The sequence below is a fragment of the Triturus cristatus genome, chromosome 2_1 (genome assembly GCF_964204655.1).
Source record: "Triturus cristatus chromosome 2_1, aTriCri1.1, whole genome shotgun sequence".
NCBI classification, from domain to species: domain Eukaryota; kingdom Metazoa; phylum Chordata; class Amphibia; order Caudata; family Salamandridae; genus Triturus; species Triturus cristatus.
Genome location: NC_140581.1, coordinates 1,157,555,007 through 1,157,572,217, shown reverse-complemented (window position 1 = coordinate 1,157,572,217; position 17,211 = coordinate 1,157,555,007). Strand labels below are relative to the sequence as shown.

The following is a 17,211-nucleotide window of genomic DNA, read 5'->3' as shown; positions in this document are numbered from 1 at the left end:
CAGTTATGCTCAGATCCTGTGGGAATGTTTGGCTATGCTACCTCAATTGAACCCTATTACAATTGGGACCTAGTGGTAACCCGGAAACAATTATAGGCTATATGAGAGATTTATAATAACATTTATAAGCATGTTCAACCCTACATCAGATAACGCATGGCAGCCACTTCAGAGCACATTCTTCGCCGGAAACACATCTTAAACTCTTAACTTCTACCCTTTAAACAAAGTTTAAAAAAAACTCCACAGTAAAAGTTGTATTTTGGCGTTGCACCAGAAACAAATCCTATTCTGCTTTAGCCAGAGTTGGAACAGCACCAGTAGGCGATGCTTCGACTGTCCATCCAGTGGGCCTTTTGCCAATCACAGAGCTTCCCATACTTTCAGATACACGCAATAAAGGATTCAATGGAAGACAGTTTCTTGAAATCCTACTGCAGAAGAAACACGCAGGTTATGAGCACTGTCTGGTCTCTCTTAAATATTTTCAGATCGCTCATGTACACATCCACACAAAGAAGCCGATACACAAGTTTTGTACACCTACATTGATGCTCAAAAAGTGCCTTTGTGGGCACAAAAGGTAATTAGTGATTCGCAGAATCTCGATCTACGGACATTTACTCCTGCGGATGGACCCTGACCATACAAGACCTGCAAGTTTGGCGTTTTTTCCGTACAGGGTGTTGTAGGGTAGAGGTAGGTACCTGGTTGTTCTCAGCAGATGGGCAGGAGGGTTGTCATTGAGAAGGCAGTGAAGGCCCACAGATACTCCCATTTAGAGTGTGGTCTAAATCAAATAAAATACCATGAAGTGGCCTCCGCAGGCAACCAAAGGCTCAAATTCAGGCCCGCACTCGTGCGTCCATGAGATCCTGGGCCCGATTTACAAGGGTCAATGTACACGTTTTTGCAAGTTTACGAGTTTTCCTGCTCACCAAGGTGTTTTGCGAGTAGTATCTTAACGGCTGTGAAATCTCTGCACTCCTGACGTATAAAAAGACAGGACTGTCCTATCTATCTATGTGTGGCACTTCCACCATGAGTGAAACTCTGCAGACGTAAAGATACTACTTGTAAAATACCTTTGTAGATAGGAAAGCATCGTAAACTTACACAAAAGTCTGGTTTCCCTTTTTGAACCAGGCCCATTGTCTTCAATTGTCTGCCGTGCATCACCCCATAGTGTGTTATGCAATATTGCGTAGGTTGGTATGCAGAAAGTTTACATTTTCTGCTGGGGTGGTTTCAGAGTGATGAGAGTGGTTTTAGATATGTGATTTGCAAGGTTCAAATGCATCCCTACATCTTAGCTAACACTGGGATGACCAGATATTCCAGTCAGCCTTTATATGTCGATAACTACATACATGTATAGCAGGGAGCAGAGAAATTAATGGACAAGAAGAACATAAATCCAAATGTGGAAATATGAGAGTTCAAAAATGGAGAAACAAATACTGAATATTGGATTATCCTTTAGCCTGGTAGGCCATCAATGATGTAGAGATCTTGATTGGCCTTTATATGTACATGGAAGTGGCGGAGCAAATATGGCATCAGAATAACAGCGAGTCTGCAGACCTCTAATGAATCGTCTCCTGAATGAAGGTATCTGAGAATGGCAAGTGAGAGACTACGGAGGCCTGTGAAGGACAGTGTGGCACCTGGATACACGGGCAGAGCTGGGGCACCCTATGGTGCTTGCAGGTATTATTAGGGATGACGGCCCTGGAACTGACTAGTCACCAAGCCTTGAGCACTCTGGAGCTTGCCGGGAAGGATTATTGGTGGAAAACACGCGCACCATATACAACGTCTACATTGTAGGTAGTCTTGAAAGACAACAGGACCTGGGGTAGGGTGAGGACTTGAGTTTAATTATTCATCTGATACGCGCACCATATAGCTAAACAATGGCCCTTTTAGAAGGGAGTGGGAGCAACACAGTGCATAACTGTTTTCTACCTGTTAACCTAAGGAAATTAGCATTCGGAGATACTCAGGGCGCCAATGATGCCTCACTTTTTGTGGCGCTACGTTGGCTCAGGAGCCTGCTCCGTATTTACCAGGCAGCACTAAGCAACTTCTTTTTGCATAATTCTGCCTCGTAAATATTGTTCCCTTTAAACTTAAAGCAGCTTTCTGCGTTAAATGGGTGTGCAATGTGTATTGCTGTGGGCGTTCCCTGCAACATACATGCTTTTTTGACACTGCCCCAGATTTACGAGAAATCGTAACTCTGAGGCAGCAAAAAAACTTACGCCTCCCAGGGGAAGCGTAAGGGAGGCACAACGAGGAGAAATATCTGTATTTCTCCTCGTTTTTCCTTTTTCTCTGTGTTCTACATCCTGCAGCACGCATAGACACATAGAAAGAAGAAAACGCCTCTTGTAATTGTTTTTGTGCAGGAAGGCTTCCCTTCCTGCTCAAAAATAATCATCCTTGCAAAGCAAGCACCCTTGCACCATTGGTGCAAAGGTGCCTGCGTTGGTGCATAGCTGCCCATTGTGCAACAGCGCAGAAGGGAAAAGGACAGGAATTCGCTGATGCATCGCATTCCTGCCCTTTTATTTTGCCATAGGGCAGCGCAGCAGGAAGGAATGCAAAGCTGCCCTAAGGGCAAAAACTCATTAATGAGGACCTGAATCCTTCAATAAATCCCAGAAAGAGGGGTCAAGGCAGATTTCTTTGCACTTACGAAAATCACTGGAAGTTGGCAGGAAGATGAAGGAGAGAAGATTCAGTTCTCTTTCGACTTTCCTGAAGGCTGCTCTCTTTTAGAAGCAGAGTGACGCATCTACCTGGAACTAACGGCTAGAGTGGTCAACCGCAAAGGTGGAGAACCGGTTTCCAGTCTCGGCAGGGACGCTTAACATCCTGTGATTCTGGACAAATTACTTAATCTACCTGTGCCTAACAAAAACAAATGAATGCGTTCGTCTGTAACGCAACTAGTGCTCATGTAAAGCGCTCTGAGACCTTCTGGTCGAGTTTGCACTATATAAAACTCCCCCCCCCCCCCCCCCAAAAAAAAACCTTACGTTTGACTAGTTATGAGAGACAGTCCTGGCACTAGAGGCTATCTGGATAAACCTGTGCCTACTGCAGCTGACAGTGGCAAACAGAGCTGAAAGGTGATCACAGACCTTTAGCCAGTGGCGGCTCCTCCGCTATGGCAGAGGAACGTTGCCCCACTGCTTTGCAGCAGTGACATAAAGGAAAAATAAAATGAGAATAACTTGGTGTTCTCATTTTATTTTCTCCTGCTGCAGTGTCTTTGCATGGCGGGCGTGGCTGTTTACAGAGCAGGGGGAGGAGTGGTGGGCACACTAAGTACACATGACTGGCTGGCCGCCGTGGGACGCCCAAACAGTCATGCGCACTTTGCATGTTCTCCACCCAGGCTGCATTACAGCCTTGGTGGAGAACATGCCGAGGCTCCCATTCCCTGGTTAAGCACCGAACCATGGCACTCAGATCATTCACAACGCTGCATTGCAGCATTGTGATTGGTCAGGGGAGCGTGGGTGCTTCTTCCTGTTCCCGTCCGAGTCCGTCACGGCATATGGTACTTTTTTTATTTTTTAACACTCCCTTACGCCCCCGCCCGACACCCCCAATCCATGCCAGCTGCCACTGCTTGCGGTGGAAACAAAACCAACAGAGTGTAACAGATAGGAGAGTGAAAATCCTGTAAATAGGCCATTACAAAAGACCTTCGAGTACCGAGTGACGTGAAGGGTAATGATCAAAGCAATTATATGAAGTTAGACATTCCTCTGTAGGTAACAGTTCAAGATTTAAAGAGATGTTACTGTCTCTTCAATTATTGAGAGTTGGCGGTGGGATGTGATATTTATTGGCTTCGCTTTCATGGATAGCTCCAGGATTCACAATCTGAGGGCTGACATGGAGAAATTGGATGGATGGGACTGATTGTGACCCAAAGGGACAAATTGACATGTTAGTAAACTGTGAATTCCTCTTGATATTTTTGACAACGTTATGCAATGATTTAAGCTTTTGATGCTTCTTGTGAGGCTTTGTGTACTTGTCCGTTTTTCGAAATACAATAAAATCCTAGCATCAAAAATAAGTACAAACATAAATTGAAATTGCATAAATTGTTTAAATTGCACCTAAAGAATATACAATAATGAGTAATAATTTATCACAACTCTGGAAGAAGAATAAGGGAAGACGTTAGAAACATTAATGGAATTGAAAACAGAAATTATGATGGGTAATTTTGTACAGGGTCCAATTATGAACAAAAATTAGAATCAATGTACAATAGAATAAATATGACAGATTTAGAAATGAGTGAGCTGCAAACTCTCCAATTATTAACCAAATTAAAAACAAATGTACATTGGAAACTTTGGATGGGGATCTAAAGGGACAATGTGAACAAAACAGACTACAATAACACCACAGAGAGCAGTTTGATTGTGGACTGGAGTTTCAATAAAAAATGCCCCGAATTGTCCCATGACAACACAATAGCTAAACACCAGGAAATATGTTGAACGATCTACAGAATATAGTCATGAGGAATGCCGAAGAAATAAAATTATACAGGAAAAATAGGGAAAAACAAGAAAGACATTCTGAAAAATCTTGAAATAAATCAAGGGATTGCTATTAAGCCGTCAGACCAGAGGGTGAGACAGTCATAACGTACTGTGATGAATATCCGAAAGAAGAAAATAGGCACATGGAAAACAACACCTGTTGTTAAGTACTTAACCAAGATTTGCCCACCAATAAAAGGAAGAATTCCTCTGTATATACATAAACAGGGAATATGAAGATGTAATATATTTAGCAATGCAACAGCCTGTACCTTCAACTTAATATTTCTTATAAAAGATTAATGAAGTTAAATTTACCAACCAGACCTATCATCACTTCAGTTCATTCATTACATGACAGCATTTCCATTTTTTTGGACATCTTTTAGTTTTGCTTTGTTGACACTATCTCCTCTTTCATTAAGGAGACTACTGACTTCTTGTGAAAAACTAAACACATCACCTGGCAGGGCACCTATAAACCAGTCACACTAAATGTGGCATTGCACATAGTGAGAAACAAATAATGGCATTTGAAGACATTTTCAGAACACCACCAGTCAGCCTCCAGGAACCAACCGATATGTTAACAACAATGATGTGAAATTATGAGCCACGCAAAAAGTATATGTTTAATGCTCTTCAATATCTTCAAAATCAGGACATGGTCATGCGCATCTCCTTAGCTCCCACCAATGCACATTTCTTCATGGTTTGGTGGAAGAAAGAGGTGGCCTATATCAACTCCCATTGTACCGCGCAGCGGTAGCGCCGTAGACGCGCCGAAGAGGCGCCAAAGAGAAGCCAGTCTGCGCCAGTCCGCGTCCAGACGCTTCCAGCTTCCGGTCCTAGCCGTTAACATGGTAGGAAACTTCCTTTCATATAGTACCTCCTCACTGTACGCACTGCGCCCTACCTGCAACCCATTATGCATACACTCAGTCCTTCCTACAAATTCGAAGGCCCACTGTAAAACATGTGATTGGGGCATTCTTACCCCAAATACAGGGAAACATTCCTTCAAGCAGAAATGGAGGATGTTCCTCCTCAATTGCCGATCCCTGCCGAAACACTATGCTGAGCTGGCCATGTTGATAGAGGAGCTCAATCCTGATGTCCTCTTCTTAACAGAGACATGGCTTCAGCTAGAAACCGATCCTGCAACAGTTTGGGCCATCCCCCAAGGTTATACTCTTAAACGATTGGATCGCAAGACTGGCAGAGGTGGAGGGTTGGCCATTATCTATAGGGACAACTTTAGATGCCGGGTCACTCCCTCCTCCACGCCAGCGTGCGAGAACTTACGTTTCACTCTTGAGTTCTCCCCTTCCACCACTTTCACTGGTATTTTAGTCTATCGACCACCTGGCACCCTTAACAACTTCATCACAAACATGATGGATATAGTTGCCAGCCTAGTGCTCACCTCGGCAAATTTCACCCTGCTGGGTGATCTGAATTTACACCTAGACGATCCGCTTGACTCAATAGCCAACAGTTTTCGAACTAACTTTCAGTCCATTGACCTGTCCCAGAAAGTTTTCAATCAACGCACATCAAGGGGCATCTTCTAGATCACATTTACAGTAATCTAGATAGCCTAACCGTCGAGGCTCCTGTACCACTACCTTGGACCGATCACTTTTTAGTACCCTTTACATGGTCCACATGCACTCCCCCCACTTTACGAATTCACAATAAGCATTGGGGAAGAAAATGGGCCTCTCTCCCACTTCCCAAGTGGAAACTAGCTCTCACAGAACATCTACCCCCGAAGGTGGCCAATCCCAATACAGCCACTGTCAATTTTGATAACTTGATTTCCAGTTCCCTTGACCTAGTCCTGCCAAAGGAACCCCTGCACTTAATAAACAGAGCTAAAGTTGCTCCCTGGTACTCCCCGGTTCTTAGGACTATGAAACAATCCTGTTGCAAATTAGAGAGAGCCTGGAGACAAGAATACTCACAATCAAAGAAAGCTGAGTACAGAGCCGCAATAAAGCTCTACAAAAACCAAATAAAATCTGCACAAGCCCATTTCTATGAAGCCAAAATCAACCTAGCTGCAAACTCCCCTAAAGAAGTCTTTAAAATAGCCAAATCTTTAATCTCCCCCCCTCCTCCTGAGCGTCTGTCATCCGACGGCGCGCAAACCCGTTGTAATAATTTAGCCACCTTCTTCTCTCAGAAGATCCAGGCCATTTATTCTTCATTTTCTACTGGCAATGGTGACACGATGTGCACCACCACTACAGATTCTGACCTCTTGGTTCCCAGCTCACTGGACAAATTCCCCCTCCTAGATCCCGTCACTTTAGATAGAATGCTTCTTAATGTTACCTCGGGATCTCCTAATGACCCAGCTCCTCCGCAGACTCTCAATAAGGTGATGGATGTCATCCGCCCAGTCATCTTGGATGTCCTTAATGCCTCCATCTCCTCTAAATCTGTCCCAGTACCCTGGAAGTGTGCGATGGTTAGGGCCCTTTTGAAAAAGCCCACCTTGGACCAGAACAACTTGGCCAACTTTCGCCCCATCTCCTTACTGCCCTGGATGAGCAAACTGCTTGAAAGGCACATCAATAATATCTTAGTAGACTACTTAGAATCAAGTAATCTGCTATGTGCCTCTCAGAGAGGTTTCCGCCCTCAGCATGGAACTGAAACTGCTCTCCTAGCGGTGACGGAAGAAACTAGATCGGTGCTGGATCGGGGAGGAAAAGCAGCCATCATATTACTCGACCTCAGTGCCGCGTTCGACACTGTTAACCATGCCACACTACTACATCGTTTGAAAGGCGTGGGCGTGTCGGGCGCGGCCCTGGAATGGCTGACCTCCTTCCTGGACGAGCGTTTCTTCCAGGTGTTTGAGGGTGAGGTAGTCTCCCCTAAGCAACCACTTAGCTGTGGGGTTCCCCAGGGCTCGTCCTTGAGCCCCACCCTTTTTAATGTCTATATGCGACCTCTAGCGGAGATAGTCCAGTCTTTTGGTGTGCGTATTGTCACCTACGCGGACGACACCCAACTGGTGGTCTCTCTGGACCACACCGAGGAGTCGTGCAACACCTTGGGCCTCTGTCTAGAGGCCGTTGCTAAGTGGATGCAGTCCTCCTGTCTCAAACTTAATGGGGACAAGACGGAGATTATGTTATTGGGCAACTCCCCCCCGTCCACGCTGGCTTCCATTTGGCCCACTTGCCTCGGTGCTCCTCCTCCTCCTAAACCTCAGATAAAGAGCCTTGGAATCTGGCTCGATAAAGCGCTGGACTTTTCGATCCAGGCTACCAAAACTGCCTCTACGTGCGTCGGTCTAATGAAAATGCTCCGTAAAGTCCTCCCTCTGCTTCCTTTCCAGGCGAGGAGAATCATGGTTCAGGCCCTGATACTCTCCCGCCTGGACTATGGAAATGCTCTATACCTAGGTGCTCCGGCATCAGTCACCAATAGGCTTCAAATCACACAAAACTGTGCCGCTCGATTACTATTTAACATCCCCCGTTGGCAGTCAGCTAAGAAAGCTTTAAAAGAACTGCACTGGCTCCCAATGGCCGCCAGAGCTCAGTTTAAGGCTATGTGCATTGTGCACAAATCCTTCCATCGTACAGGCCCTGCCATTCTGTTCCCCTTAGTTATGCCTTACGCTCCATCTAGAGCCCTTCGCTCTGGTTCACTGCACCTAGCAACTACAACAAAAATCAACAAAGCCCGATGGGGTGGCCGTTCCTTCTCCCATACCGCAGCGAGACTCTGGAATTCCCTCCCCGTAGCTCTCAGAGAAAATAATAACCGGTTGGCATTTAGGAAGGCTTTGAAAACCCACCTGTTCACAAAAGCGTGTTAGTCTCACCCTGCGGCCCGCCACAGTGATCAATTAAAGCGCTGCGAGGCCTCCGAGTAGTTACGCGCTATATAAATATAATTTTTCATTTCATTTCATATCATTGCCTGTGCAGAAGCAAAGCAGGATGTCATGGTGTGAAAAATTGGGTTGTTGGTTGACTGAGTGGTCAAGCAGCACCAACTAGAATCCTTACCTGGGTGAGGCACAAGCCAACCCTAAATTAAACTGTGCTCAACCCTTTGGTAGTTGTGCATAGAGCAGTCAGGCTTAACTTAGAGGCAATATGTAAAGAATTTGTGCAACACTTCAAACAGTAATACAGTGAATACACAACACAAAAAGGATCACATGCCAAATTAGACAAATAGAGTAAAAATTCATAAATAAATCAAGACCAAAACGACAAAAAGTCCAATCATTATTACTGGAGTTATGATTTTAGTGAAAATAGTGGCAAAAACAACAACGCTCCAGCTAGGGATATCTGGTCGTCCTGGACTGGGTCAAAGTCACACTTTCAGGGTCACCACAATGCAGCATGGATCTGCACCAGGTTAGGATTTCTGAAGTTTACCTTCCCAACTTTGTGTCAAGAGTCCCATTCACGATGGACATACTCCCTGCTCCTTGCAGCCCGTGAGGAGCAGTGGGTATGTCGCGGGAGGCTGATGGTTTAGCGTGAAGAGTAGGCCAGGCGTCATGGGTGTCATCACTGGACCTTCGCATTGGCAGTCTTCATCTAGTAGCTGATGTTGTAGTGCAAGGAGAAGACTGCTGGACGTTTGCATTGAATTGTGGTACGAGTGGCAAGCTCTTGGTGCGAATGGGCCCGGTTGCAGTTGCGAAGAGCCCAAAAGCTTGAATACAGTTCCCTGAGCCACACCAAGGGTCCAGAACCTAAAGCACACTACTTGGGGGTCAAAAACCCACTGTAGCTGGATCCAGGGTTTGATGCAGGATGTCAGGAAGACTTATATCGCCCTGAGGCTCAGATCAAGAGGGCAGCAGACTTGCCCTGGGAGTCACTCTGGTTTCAAGGGTGAAGTTGCAGATCCAGGTCTCTTCTCAATGAGGCATGAGGGTAGCAGGCAGCATGTCAGCACAGCAGGGTAGCAGTTCCTTCAGAGCAGCAGTCCAGCAGAGTGGCAGGCCTTTCAGCAGCACAGCAGTCCTTTTTCTTGGCAGAGTATCCACAGGTCCAGAAGTGTACTGAAGAGTTGGTGTCTGAGGTCCAGTATTTATACACAGTTGTGCCTTTGAAATGGGGAAGAAGCTTCTAGAGGTTTTCATTTGAAGTCCCTAGGAATCCTACCTTCCCTGCCCTGGTTCCAGACTAACTACAGGGGGTATGAAGCCCTTGGTGTGGAAGCGAGACACAGCCTATCAAGTGTAAGTAGGGCTGTGCCCAGCTCCTGCCTCCCATCCTTCCAGTGATGGCCCATCCAGGCACACCTAAGCTCTCAATTGTGTGTGACAGTCTAGAAGGAATACACAAAGTCCAACTATTAGCTATACCCAGTCGTGTGACTCAATGATAGGCAACAGGTACTAAATGGCTAAGGCAGGAAAATGTTAAGTTTCTAAAAGTAACATTTTCAAAATTGTAATTTAAAATTCGACTTCACCATAAGTTAGGATTTCTCATTACAATTTCAATGGCATCAAATATGTACTGGTTACCTGCTCCCAAATGGAAACTATGGCTTATTAAATGTAATAAATTAACTCTAATGTTATGCTATGGGAGAGGTAGGCCTTCCAGCAATTAAAATTGAATTTAAGTGTTTTTCACTACCAAGACTTGTAAAACTTAAAAGTACATGTCCTACCTTTTAAATGCACTGCACCCTGCCTTCTGGGCTGTCCAGTACCTGCTCTAGGGGTGACATATGAATAAACAGGGAAGGTTTGTGCCTGGCAAAAGGTTTATTTTGCCAGGTCAAAATGGTAGTTTAAAACTAAATGCACATGCGGGAGTGGTAGGCCTGGGACATGTTTACAGGGGCTACTTTAAGTAAGTGTTGCAATCAGGGCTGCAGGCCCACTAGTAGCATTTAATTTGCAGGCCCTAGACACAGGTTGCACCACTTTACTAGGGACTTACAAGTAAACTAAATATGCCAATTGGGTGTAAGCAAATTCTACCATGTTTTAAGGAGAGAGTAAAAGCACTTAAGCACTGGTTAGCAGTGGTAATGTGCACAGAGACCTGAGCAAAAACGAATTCAGCAAAAAGTGGAGGGTAAGTACAACACGTTTTGGGGTAACCCTGGAGAGAGGGCTAGGTCCAACGCATGGAGAAAGTGATACCATAGACTGATTTCATAAAAGACCTGGTCACAATTTGGGTTGAAACAGTGGAAATTGGGTAGTCCTTTATTTGAAGATTACATACAAATGTTTGCAATGTGAAATTTACTTACTGCGTCAGCAAAAATGAAGTAAGCTACCTAGATGTGAACGTGAAAGTGGTGGTGACTATCTGATTTACATCTTTGAGTGCCTGTGCCAAAATAAATATCTTGGCAGTACAACTAAAATGGAAGAACATAAAATTCTGCACCTTGGGCTACGAAAAACACAGATTGATTCTATCCCATAGCCACACATTTTGCTGAATACCATGATGGAAATGCAAGTTAGTTTCCATACTGAGGCATTAAACGTGAAGAAATGTGATAGAGGTCAGTGATAGGACAGAAAATTGAGCCCTTGGGAATTCTGAAACATACTTAAAGTAAGGAGTGAATATCCCTGTGAACCCAACCCTTACAGCACCTTTGTTTAAATGATATTATATAGATTAACATATATGTTATGTTATGAGTATTTATGTAGCACTTTACACACTCCCTGTGAGTCCTATAGAGCTTTTATGAGTCATCTGATTACATTGTTTATTATATAGTGCTTCAGACCGCTGATGAGGTTGTGAAGCGCTCCAATTTTCATTGAGTTCCTGGGCATCCTTTGGAGTGCATGGCTGAACGTGTATTGTTTTTTGATTCACATTCACCTATATGGTATGTGCTAACTGTGGTGTGTAACGTTTGACTGTATAGCAGATACATTGTGCATTGAGTGTTGCTACTTATAAGCATGTGTGTTGCAGAAAAGTGTGAGAGCAGACACAACTCCTTATGCAAAGACATACAAGGTACAACAAGACCTGTACTTTTTTTTTATACCATATCTTCTAATTATATTACCAATAACATTTTTCTTATACCTATATTAAAGGCACCACATTATCTTAGACAGGTGCTCTTCAAAATAAGGTATCTAATTAACTCTCCGCTCACTTATCACTCGGGTGGCTCACCATTCTCACTCTTTACTAAAAAAAAGTCCATCCTCATTTTCTAATAACAGGGAAACTAGTTGCCAGTCCTGAGGAGACCCCAAAACTGGCAAGGGACGAAAAGTGTCAACACCTCTAGCCTGGTGCATTAGGTAAAAATATCTCAGTGGAACAGAATGGACTACTATGATGCCATCTAGCTTCCCCAAAGAATAGTGCCAACATCTCCTTAAGGCTCATACTCTCTAATCTAAGCCTTCAGTTAAAATGAGATTTGGTCTGTCTTTTTACCTAGGGAAAGGGTTTGGCAACAGTTGGTTGACAGTATGTATCCTAGAAAAAAATCCCATAAATAAAGAGATATCTTGGGTTCCAACTATGTTGGAGCCTTGGCTCAATAGACTACATTGGCAGATGTGTGCTAACAAAGGGGCAGTAGTAGTTGTGCTTGTAGATGTTGTTGTTTTGAGAACATAAAAAATAATAAACCCAACAACCTATTATCATGACAAATAAAGTAAACCTAACAAACACACTACAGTGATTAGTGAATAGCGCTGTGTCTTTATGGCACGCTAGAGGATGAACGTCTTAAGTAAATGAGGCAACAATCAGCATATAAAATGTTGTTGTGTCAGCAAAGTTAATATATGCTAGAAGGAACACTGGCTCTCTTGTCATATCAGCAGTCTAACAAAAGAACTAAGTGAACTCCATCACAAAGGCCTATGAGAAGAACACATATGGGACAATGTAATCACTCTCAAAATGCCATGGCCTTGACTGACGCCCATCAAAGCCATGGAAAACTATGAAAAACATATGAAAGCATATAGCTGAAGTGGGTAACCCAAAGCCCACCCTCTCTCTCTCTCTGTACTTCTTCTAAATCTAAGGGCATAGTTACAAGAACTGACACATTGGTAGCAGTGTGTCAAATTTCTTGCACTTGCGTCAGATGCCCTTATGGGTCCATGGATGCACTGTATTCATAATACAGGGCTCCATGGTGCAAGGAACCATGGATGCGTCAAATACTGATGCATCTGTGGGCCCAAATGTGGTGCATCGCTGTAGTTGGTCATAAGACTGACAGAACTACAGCAATGTGTCAAAAAACAGAGACAATTCCCATTGTAAAGCCACTGTGTCAATTCTTATGACTGGTTTGAACAGGCATAGGAATTTTGACACATTCAAGGCTTAGAGTGACACAATTGTGTGTGACAGTCTAGAAGGAATACACAAAGTCCAACTATTAGCTATACCCAGTCGTATGACTCAATGATAGGCAACAGGTACTAAATGGCTAAGGCAGGAAAATGTTAAGTTTCTAAAAGTAACATTTTCAAAATTGTAATTTAAAATTCGACTTCACCATAAGTTAGGATTTCTCATTACAATTTCAAGGGCATCAAATATGTACTGGTTACCTGCTCCCAAATGGAAACTATGGCTTATTAAATGTAATAAATTAACTCTAATGTTATGCTATGGGAGAGGTAGGCCTTCCAGCAATTAAAATTGAATTTAAGTGTTTTTCACTACCAAGACTTGTAAAACTTAAAAGTACATGTCCTACCTTTTAAATGCACTGCACCCTGCCTTCTGGGCTGTCCAGTACCTGCTCTAGGGGTGACATATGAATAAACAGGGAAGGTTTGTGCCTGGCAAAAGGTTTATTTTGCCAAGTCAAAATGGTAGTTTAAAACTGAATGCACATGCGGGAGTGGTAGGCCTGGGACATGTTTACAGGGGCTACTTTAAGTAAGTGTTGCAATCAGGGCTGCAGGCCCACTAGTAGCATTTAATTTGCAGGCCCTAGACACAGGTTGCACCACTTTACTAGGGACTTACAAGTAAACTAAATATGCCAATTGGGTGTAAGCAAATTCTACCATGTTTTAAGGAGAGAGTAAAAGCACTTAAGCACTGGTTAGCAGTGGTAATGTGCACAGAGACCTGAGCAAAAACGAATTCAGCAAAAAGTGGAGGGTAAGTACAACACGTTTTTGGGGTAACCCTGGAGAGAGGGCTAGGTCCAACGCATGGAGAAAGTGATACCATAGACTGATTTCATAAAATACCTGGTCACAATTGGGGTTGAAACAGTGGAAATTGGGTAGTCCTTTATTTGAAGATTACATACAAATGTTTGCAATGTGAAATTTACTTACTGCGTCAGCAAAAATGAAGTAAGCTACCTAGATGTGAACGTGAAAGTGGTGGTGACTATCTGATTTACATCTTTGAGTGCCTGTGCCAAAATAAATATCTTGGCAGTACAACTAAAATGGTAGAACATAAAATTCTGCACCTTGGGCTACAAAAAACACAGATTGATTCTATCCCATAGCCACACATTTTGCTGAATACCATGATGGAAATGCAAGTTAGTTTCCATACTGAGGCATTAAACGTGAAGAAATGTGATAGAGGTCAGTGATAGGACAGAAAATTGAGCCCTTGGGAATTCTGAAACATACTTAAAGTAAGGAGTGAATATCCCTGTGAACCCAACCCTTACAGCACCTTTGTTTAAATGATATTATATAGATTAACATATATGTTATGTTATGAGTATTTATGTAGCACTTTACACACTCCCTGTGAGTCCTATAGAGCTTTTATGAGTCATCTGATTACATTGTTTATTATATAGTGCTTCAGACCGCTGATGAGGTTGTGAAGCGCTCCAATTTTCATTGAGTTCCTGGGCATCCTTTGGAGTGCATGGCTGAACGTGTATTGTTTTTTGATTCACATTCACCTATATGGTATGTGCTAACTGTGGTGTGTAACGTTTGACTGTATAGCAGATACATTGTGCATTGAGTGTTGCTACTTATAAGCATGTGTGTTGCAGAAAAGTGTGAGAGCAGACACAACTCCTTATGCAAAGACATACAAGGTACAACAAGACCTGTACTTTTTTTTTATACCATATCTTCTTATTATATTACCAATAACATTTTTCTTATACCTATATTAAAGGCACCACATTATCTTAGACAGGTGCTCTTCAAAATAAGGTATCTAATTAACTCTCCGCTCACTTATCACTCGGGTGGCTCACCATTCTCACTCTTTACTAAAAAAAAGTCCATCCTCATTTTCTAATAACAGGGAAACTAGTTGCCAGTCCTGAGGAGACCCCAAAACTGGCAAGGGACGAAAAGTGTCAACACCTCTAGCCTGGTGCATTAGGTAAAAATATCTCAGTGGAACAGAATGGACTACTATGATGCCATCTAGCTTCCCCAAAGAATAGTGCCAACATCTCCTTAAGGCTCATACTCTCTAATCTAAGCCTTCAGTTAAAATGAGATTTGGTCTGTCTTTTTACCTAGGGAAAGGGTTTGGCAACAGTTGGTTGACAGTATGTATCCTAGAAAAAAATCCCATAAATAAAGAGATATCTTGGGTTCCAACTATGTTGGAGCCTTGGCTCAATAGACTACATTGGCAGATGTGTGCTAACAAAGGGGCAGTAGTAGTTGTGCTTGTAGATGTTGTTGTTTTGAGAAAATAAAAAAAAATAAACCCAACAACCTATTATCATGACAAATAAAGTAAACCTAACAAACACACTACAGTGATTAGTGAATAGCGCTGTGTCTTTATGGCACGCTAGAGGATGAACGTCTTAAGTAAATGAGGCAACAATCAGCATATAAAATGTTGTTGTGTCAGCAAAGTTAATATATGCTAGAAGGAACACTGGCTCTCTTGTCATATCAGCAGTCTAACAAAAGAACTAAGTGAACTCCATCACAAAGGCCTATGAGAAGAACACATATGGGACAATGTAATCACTCTCAAAATGCCATGGCCTTGACTGACGCCCATCAAAGCCATGGAAAACTATGAAAAACATATGAAAGCATATAGCTGAAGTGGGTAACCCAAAGCCCACCCTCTCTCTCTCTCTGTACTTCTTCTAAATCTAAGGGCATAGTTACAAGAACTGACACATTGGTAGCAGTGTGTCAAATTTCTTGCACTTGCGTCAGATGCCCTTATGGGTCCATGGATGCACTGTATTCATAATACAGGGCTCCATGGTGCAAGGAACCATGGATGCGTCAAATACTGATGCATCTGTGGGCCCAAATGTGGTGCATCGCTGTAGTTGGTCATAAGACTGACAGAACTACAGCAATGTGTCAAAAAACAGAGACAATTCCCATTGTAAAGCCACTGTGTCAATTCTTATGACTGGTTTGAACAGGCATAGGAATTTTGACACATTCAAGGCTTAGAGTGACAGAATAGAAACTTGTAAATGTCACTGTGTCAGTGTTAGAAATGGGGGTCTCTAGTTGGCAGGTTGTTACCCTGTCCAAGTAAGGACCCTTCTTCCTAGTCAGGATAAGGGAGTTACACTTCTAAAATAACCCCAGCTCACTCCCTTGGTAGCTTGGCACGAGCCGTCAGGCTTATCTCAGAGCCAGTGTGTAAAACATTTGCACACAACTAGCAATAATGCAGTGAAAACACTACAAAAGGACATCACACCAGTTTTAGAAAAAATGCCAATATTCATCTGTGTAAAACAAGACCAAAAAGATAGAAATCCAACATACAGTTACTCAAAATACTCATAAAGCAAAAATAGACTTTAAAAACAGTTCCTTGAAGTTGATAGTTCCGCCCCGGGCTATCACGGCGTTGTTAACAAACAAATCCAACAGTTCTGGCTGACCGTGGCGTCGCAGGCCACCTACGGCGTCCGGAAGACCCGCAAAACAGTACCTTTAGAAATGCCGGTGACGGCAGGCATCAGTTCGGGAGGTCGGTGCAGGAGTCTTTGGGCCCTTGAAGTCACACGAGTTTCAGGTCGTACTCCGTGCGGTTAAAGTTGCTAGGGATGACGGGTCATGGTGCAAGCAGTGGCTCGGTAGCGGTGTCCAGCGGTGTTGGTGAGACCAGCGCTGCGGTGCAAAGTGGGGCGGTGCTTGTTGCGGTGCTAGCACGTCACGGCGCAGGCAGCAGCATTGACGTTGCAGAACCACTGTCATCGGTTGATGAACTGGAGTCGATGGTGCCGATGTCAGTGGGCCAAGGCTGCGATGTGGGACGGGGCGGTGCATCACGTAACTTACGAGCGGTACCCCCAAACCACAGTGCAGGCAGCGGGGTCAATGTCAGCTTGAAGCAGTGTTGTTGGTGAGACCAGGACTGTGGTGCGAAGCGGGACGGTGCTCCGTGTTCTCCATAAGCGATGTCTACAGGTCACGGTGCAGGCAGTGGCATCGGTGATGGCGCTGCTTCGTCGTAGGGGATACACGGCAGCAGTCAGAAGCGAGGCGGTGCTATGCCCATAGGTCACGGTGCAAGCAGTGGCTCGGTGGTGTCGTCGAACAGTTACGTCGGTGAGAGCAGGGTTGCTCTGCGAAGTGCAGCAGTGCCATCTGTGGTGCCTTCGGGTCACGGAGCCAGCAGCGGCATAGTTGACAGCGTTTGGTTGCTTTTTTTTGTGTTGCAGCACA

General features: G+C 43.9%; 1 protein-coding gene across 4 annotated transcripts in view; it reads right to left on the bottom strand.

Moving 5' to 3' along the window:
- TMOD1 (tropomodulin 1) overlaps positions 1-17,211 on the bottom strand; it is a 497,118-nt gene that overhangs the window by 160,019 nt on the left and 319,888 nt on the right. The gene's annotated exons all lie outside the window — the stretch shown is intronic.